At 39.7% G+C, this 7,504-nt stretch overlaps 1 protein-coding gene across 1 annotated transcript in view; it reads right to left on the bottom strand.

Annotated features, from left to right (window-relative positions):
* DENND5B (DENN/MADD domain containing 5B) overlaps positions 1-7,504 on the bottom strand; it is an 831,092-nt gene that overhangs the window by 763,458 nt on the left and 60,130 nt on the right. The gene's annotated exons all lie outside the window — the stretch shown is intronic.

Genomic DNA, 7,504 nt, shown 5'->3' with positions numbered 1-7,504 from the left:
TTCATTTTATTAATCTAAAAGAATATTGCCCAACCTTACAAATTGTTATGCCAAAGAAAACTACAGCATGTTTTCATATGTCTTTCGGCCTTCTGTATGTCCTCTTTTGAAAAGTGTCTATTTAGGTCTGTTGCCCATTTTTTGATTGGATTGTTTATCTTCCTTTTGTTAAGTTGCATGAGTTCCCTGTAAATTTTGGAGATTAAACCCTTATCGGTGATATCATTGGCAAATATGTTCTCCCATGCAGTGGACTTCCTTTTTGTTTTGTTGATGGTTTCCTTTGCTGTGCAAAAGCTTTTTATTGACTTACCTGGTTTTTATACTAATATCGCATTTTGTTTAGCATTGGTCCTGGGTAAGTGTCTTAGTGTGGCTAGTAAATAATATGTTCATTCTACAGAGAAGCAAAATGGTGTTTACACTTCTTAATAAACTTGCCCAATTTGCTTGTATAGAGCCTGATCTGAGTTCTTATATTTCAGATTATAGCAAATAATATTTTCCAAAAGTTGTCTTGGGTAGAATAGTCGGGATGGTTTTGCAATAATAGTGGGGAGTAATTAGCCTAGTCCGAGAAATGCCTTGGTCTTATAAAAAAAGTCATAAAAGCAAGACCTGTAAGGCACAAACTGTTCCAAGTAATTTCTAACTGCATTTCTTGGAACAAAACTCAAGAATATTTATAGGAATACAAAAATATCCAACATCCAGCAAAGTGAATTTTAAAATGTTTGGCATCTAGTCAATGATTGCAAGGAAACAGGAAAACACAACCCTAATGACAAGAATTATCACTTGACACCAAGCCAGAAGTAATGCAGATGTTAGAATTAACAGAGAAGGTCATTAAAACAAGTTATAACTCTATTACATGTTTAAAAAGAGTAAAGTATAGACATGGGAGATACAAAAAAAAAATAACCCAGATAGAACTAAAATTGGAACCTACAGTGGGGCTTGACTTGCGAGTGTCCTGACTAATCTCTTGGACGATTTTTTGCATTGAGTTGACAGAGCAATTTGAGTTAACGAGCTCTAACGAGCTCGGTCTCCGGACGAATTAAACTCGTAAGTCAAGGCCCCACTGTAATATCTGAGATGAAAAATATACCAGATGGGATTAATGCCACATTAGACATTGCAGAAGATTACTGAACTTTTAGGCATAATAGAAATGATCAAAAATACATCCCCTGTACAGGGGAGAAGAATGGAGGGTTGGGGAGGAAAAGAGGATAAGTGAGCTGTGGACAACATTAAACAGCCTGATACAATATACTTGTAATCTCTGAAGGATAGAAGGCAGGGGTGGGGGACGGAAAAGAAATGGAAGAAATAGCCAAAATATTCCCAAATTTGATGAAAACATTAAATCCATAGATCTAAGAAGCTCAGTAAACCGAAAGCACAAGAAACACTAAGAAAGTTACACAGAAGCACATCATAATCAGATTGTTCAAAAGAACATTTTTAAAATAGCCATCAGGGAGATAAGGGGTTGAGGGGGTTGGGGGCAGGGAGAGGATTAATTACATATGGAGGAATAAAGATAAGGATCTTTGATAGCTGATTAGGCTCTGAAACAATGCAGCGAGAAAACAAAGGAACAACATCTTTACAGTACTCAAAGAAAGAAACTATAAACCTAGAATTTTATACTCATAGAAAATGTCTTTCAAAAATAAAAGTAAAATGGGGAGGTGGTTGGGAAATGGGCAGAAAATGGGAAGAGAATTAAGTACAGACTTCCAGCTATAAAATATGTCACAGGTATGTAATGTACAGCATAGGGAATAGAGTCAGTAATCTTATGTAATAAAAGGCTAATAAGCAAATTGTCCCTATGGGCGGGAGTTTGACCGACCAGGAGTTAGACATGCGCTGACCACCAGGAGGCAGTGTGGAACATGGCAGGCATTGGCGATATGGCGCTGGCAGCAGGCAGCAGGCAGCAGTGGAGGTGCTGCTGACCCTGATGAGCCCCAACAAGAGCAGGATCCCAGTGAGATGGTGGAGCAGGTAGGCAGGTGGTGCCAGGCCAAGGCGGGTGCAAAGGGAGGCCCCAGCCGGTGGCAGTGGCAGGCAGCCAGGGGAAGGGAAGCCCCAGCCGGCAGATGCTAGGGACCCTACCCATGTATGAATTTTGTGCACTGGGCCTCTAGTATTATAACTATGTATTGTGACAAACTAATGTTGTATATCAACTATAATTAAAAACAAAAACATAATTATAGGTAAAATAAGAACATTTTATATATTGATTTTAAATCTTATTGTTGTAAGTATTACATATATCCCCCTTGTCCCCCACATTGACTTCCTTTAGCCCACCCTTGCCCCCTGCCGCAGGCTTTTACCACCCCATTGTCTGTGTCCATTGGTTATGCATTTATATATGCATACAAGTTCTTTGGTTGATCTCTTCCTACCCACCCACCCTTCCCCACCTTCCTTCTAAGGTTGGACAGTCTGTTCCATGCTTCTATGTCTCTGGATCTATTTTGTTCTTCAGTTTATTTTGTTCATTAAATTCCACATGAGTGAGATCATGTGCTACTTAACTTTCTCTGACTGGCTTGTTTCACTTAGCATAATACTCTCCGGGTAAATAAGGACATTTTAGATGTCAGACATACAAAAGCCCATATAACTCATTACCAAGTGGATGGGCTTTCAGGTTCTCTGTTTGATTAAGCACAGATAATTTAATAGACAGACCTTAGCTGGGCCAGTCAGAATATGCTTCTAGGAATGTGCATGTTGGACTGCAAAAATCATATTAATATGTGAAATTGGGGCCTGTGTGTGTAAAGGAAAGACTATTCCATGATGTGAGTGCTGCCTGAGCGTTGCTGGAGCTGCCAGCTAGATCCAGATGAAAAATAAATCACCTCAGAGATTGCCTGAGGGACCCCTCCACTAGGCCCTACAGCAGGGGTAGGGGACCTTTTTTCTGCCAAGGGCCATTTGGATATTTCTAACATCATACAAGGGCTGTACAAAATTACCAACTTAAAAATTAGCTTGCTGCCCTAACTGGTTTGGCTCAGTGGATAGAGCATTGGCCTGTGAACTCAAGGGTCTCAGGTTCGATTCCAGTCGGGGGCATGTAACTGGGTTGCGGGCACATCCCCAGTGGGGAGCGTGCAAGAGGCAGCTGATTGATGTTTCTCTCTCATCAATGTTTCTAACTCCGTATCCCTCTCCCTTCCTCTCTGTACGAAGTCAATAAAATATATTTTTTAAAAAATTAGCTTGCTGTATTTAGTCAAACATTAAATTAACACACCCCTCATGCCTTGGCAGGACAGACAAAATGATTTTGCAGGCCTTACACCAAAGCGAGTGGTTTGTGATGATTCCTGGAACAGGCCGTTGCTCTGCCCCAGGCAAGCATGATAAGCATTTCCCCCTTATCTTCACAGGGTCACACCCTGAAACCCCTGTCCATCTTGCCTAGTCCCTTGTAACCCTTTAGCACAGCGGTTCTCAACTGTGGGTCGCGACCCCTTTGGGGGTTGCCTAAGACCATCCTGCATATCAGATATTTACATTACGATTCATAACAGTAGCAACATTACAGTTATGAAGTAGCAACGAAAATAATTTTATGGTTGGGGGTCACCACAACATGCGGAGCTGTATTAAAAGGTCGTGGCATTAGGAAGGATGAGAACCACTGTAGCAGCACAGTGGGGAGGGTATCCATGGTGTCTTACCGCCACCCAGCACGGGCTCCTCTTATGTAAGTTGTCTTAATATACTCTTAAACGTAATAAAGCTGTCAGCCTCTTCTTTTGGCCCCTCGGCTGGGAAGTTTTCCCAACAGCGTGGTAGGCCAGGGAGGCTGAATAACAGAGGTTACCGGAAAAAGCATAGTCCTTGACATGAGACGTGGAGGCCAGAAGCAGGCACTCCCTTGATTTCTTGTGGCCTTCCCATTCCCAGTTCTTTCCTGAGTCTGAGTTGCAGGCCTGCGTTTGGGTTCTGTGAGAAACCAGTCTGTCTTTAGCATCAACTTACCTCTTATTATGCTAGCTCTACTACGGACGGGTTCTTGGATACTTGTTACACACACACATAAAAAAACTAAAAAGATCAGTTCCAAATTTTCTTCCTTGTTTATTTTAATGTAAATAATAATGCTGAGGTCACATTAAACATAAGAACAGAAATAATAGTCATAAGGATTTAGCATTTCTAGGCCCATCATATTGTCTTGGTGAACATGAAGGCCTTGAATTTATGTTGCCTCATGGAGGAAAAAGACACTATAACTTTTTAAAAAATATATATTTTTATTGATTTCAGAGAAAAAGGGAGAGAGAGAGAGAGAGAGAGAGAGACATCAATGATGAGAGAGAATCATTGATCAGCTGCCTCTTGCATGCCCGGTACTGGGGCTCGAGCCCGCAACCCTGGCATGTGCCCTGACCGGGAATCCAATCATGACCTCCTGGTTTACAGGTTGACATTTAACCACTGAGACATGCCGGCTGGGCAAGACACTATAACTTTTAAAGTTAGTTCCCGTTGTCACCATCTAATGTGCCCAGGCAGCCAGAAATTATTGAAGAAATGAGGAAAACAGTACTTCTCAATGTTGGAGTTGAAGTCTGGGAAAAATTAGGGTTTAACATATGTACTATTTGCTTTTCAAGTGTTCTTCACAGGAAACTCATATGTTCTGGTTTTTAGTAGACATGTTAAACAAAATTTTTAATTTTGATGACCGAAGGTCTTCTAAAAGAAAGAGCTTATTGGGTCATTGCTGGCAAGAAAAAGACCAGGTCCTGGGGCATGAAGTTGAAACCACCATCTGCAGTGCCAGGGGGAAATGCAAAATCTCCGCCCGGTATTGGTGATCCAACACCTCTTTATACATCAAGTAGTGGGGAGAAGGATGTAAGTTGTTTTGAAAGAATGTACATTGGCTATCGGTGAAGGGATGGGAAAAGGTCGAGAAGGGCTAATTCTGGGATACTTTTGGTCAGATTGAATCTCTGATTTTGCCCTTCCATCAATCACTAGTCTTTTTTTTAAGCTTTTAAAAAACATTTTTTTAAACACATGAAGGTTTTATAAACAGAGCCGAGGACATAGGTCCAGCTTCTGAGTCCATACCAAATGATTGTTTTAAACAAATTACGATTTCTATTCGTCTGCTAGTATATATGTAATCTAGAAGTTTTGTTTTACTTTTTTTTTCATTTAATTCATCAGGATCATAAGTATGCTTTTGACCAAGTATTTTGCTGGTAAATAACTTAAGTTGACCAGACTCCAATTTAGAATCTTAGAAAATTCTTTTAATAGCTGCCCTTTTAAAATCCCCAATGCCCTTGTTTCTAACAAAGCATCTTGTGATCCTTTGTATTTTTCTTCCTTTCTGGGTGAAGTGACAGAGCATTAAAGTCTCCTATGAAGGATTTGGTGATCTAAATACTGTTTGGGGAGCTTTGACCTACTTAGGATGGTTTTGTGCTGGAATCCCCAGGGTAACTGCTACAGAATTGCTCCGCGTGAATGCATTGAAACTTCCCACTTGTCAGAACTTTTATTACAGCAACACAATGAAGCAGCATGCAGCCAAAAAGAAGCGAGGAAGGTTGCATTGTAATTGACTTCCTTGAATTAAGTTTTATTCTTCTCCATGTTTTCTACAGATACTTTAACTGTAATCTTGAGCGCAAGGATTTCCCAGCAACAGTTGCTACTTAGAGCTTTTTTTAGGCATAGGGCTCTGCATTATCAGGATCATTGTATTTAAACATAACATTATACATTTTTAAATCTTCGCATTTATTGATAATCCATTTTTGTGGTTGACAGCAGAAGGTCTGTGTCAGTTGCTTGATCTCTTCAGGGTTGGATCATTTGCAGTGGACTTCTTCCCTAACCATTTCAGTTTTTTTTTTTTAAATGCAAGGAGATACCCACCTATAAATTAGAAAAAGAATCACTTAACATAAGAAAACAAGCAGGGCATGTTCTGTGTGGTCATTATCAAGATGAATTTGAGGATATGGGATGTTAAAGCTAGACATTGTGATGAACATAGGGGTGTTTTAATGTACTTTTGGCCTCTAGGAGGCAGCATAATCTAGTTCAAATTTCTGGATTTTGAATAAAGAAACTTGGTCCTTTCTCATTTTAAGAACTTGGCCTGCATGAAAATATTTGTCCTCTGAATCATAAAGTTACACTGGGAATGAATAAACTAACAGCTGTTAGTCACATAATCCTGCAGAAGGAGATATTGTGATTATGTTATTTTCTTTGTATTTAAAAAGAAAGAGTAGTTATTGTAGTTGCCATAGTAGCAGCCTAATGATTGCAAAAGTAAAAGGAATTAGTAATTTTAATGGGTGGGTATTTGTCCATTTGCAGACCACAATTCTTCAGGGCAAATGCCCTACAAGCATTACTGTCATGAAAGTGAGTTTGGGCCTCTTATTTCTAGCTGGTGGCTTTGCTAAAGTACTGTGTTACGTTTGTTTAAATGTAATTCAAATAAAATCATTTAGCAATGTTGTAGTTCTCCTATACTAGTAGCTATTATTAAAAACTAGCCCTAGCTGGTATGCTCAGTGGTCAGAGTGTCAGCCCTCGTCCTGGAGGGTCTTGGGTTTGATTCCCAGTAAAGGCATGTACCTGGGCTGCAGGTTTGATCCAGGTCTGGGGCACACGTGGGAGGCAACCAATCCACGTGTCTCTCTCACATTGATGTTTTTTCTCTCTCTCCTCCTCTCCCTCCCTCCCTCCCTTTCTCTAAAGAAATCAATGGAAAAAATATCCTCTTTGAGGATTAACAAACAAAACTGTTTAAAATTGGTTGAAATCCAGGCAATACATTATGTCAGTTTTTTCACTGTAATTGCATAATTTTGGATGTGATCAAAATGTTCTCATGATGTGACTATTGCTGGATTCAGGACAATATGAGCTGTGACTGAGCTTTAAGGGGACAGTGGGTAAGCAGTCATCCTGGAGCCTATTTTTCTTCCTTTTCCTGTTCTTGTGGCACCTGAATAATTGGTATTTAGTGACTTGGAGAGAGTATGATAGTAAAAGAAAAATGCCCCTTGGTTCTTCTGGAATTGCCACTTTTAGGAGAATGTATTCTGCTCAGCACTCAAAGGTCAGTTTAGAAGGCAACGGAACTGGTGGGAGGATTTATTTATAACCTTATTTATAAGATTGATATTATTGTTATTGTCATTAATTTAATGTTGGACCCATTTCAACCAAAACCTCTTAAAGTTCAGATCCTGCTCTTTAATCCTTGAATGAACTTAATCCAGAACTGTTTAACTAAAGTAGTCAAAGTTAATCTGAAAGAGCTGATGGACATTAAGAAAAATTAAAGCTGCTGTGTATTCTAAAGAAGTCCATAAGTTCCTTTTGCACAAAGGGACACAGTCCTTTAAAATGGAAGTCCCTGTGAACAAATAATCTAGCATTTTCTTGTTTGAATCATCTGAGCTGGGATTCTCCTCCT

The sequence above is a fragment of the Myotis davidii genome, unplaced genomic scaffold (genome assembly GCF_000327345.1).
Source record: "Myotis davidii unplaced genomic scaffold, ASM32734v1 scaffold902, whole genome shotgun sequence".
NCBI lineage: Eukaryota > Metazoa > Chordata > Mammalia > Chiroptera > Vespertilionidae > Myotis > Myotis davidii.
This window is presented reverse-complemented; position numbering and strand designations above follow the sequence as displayed.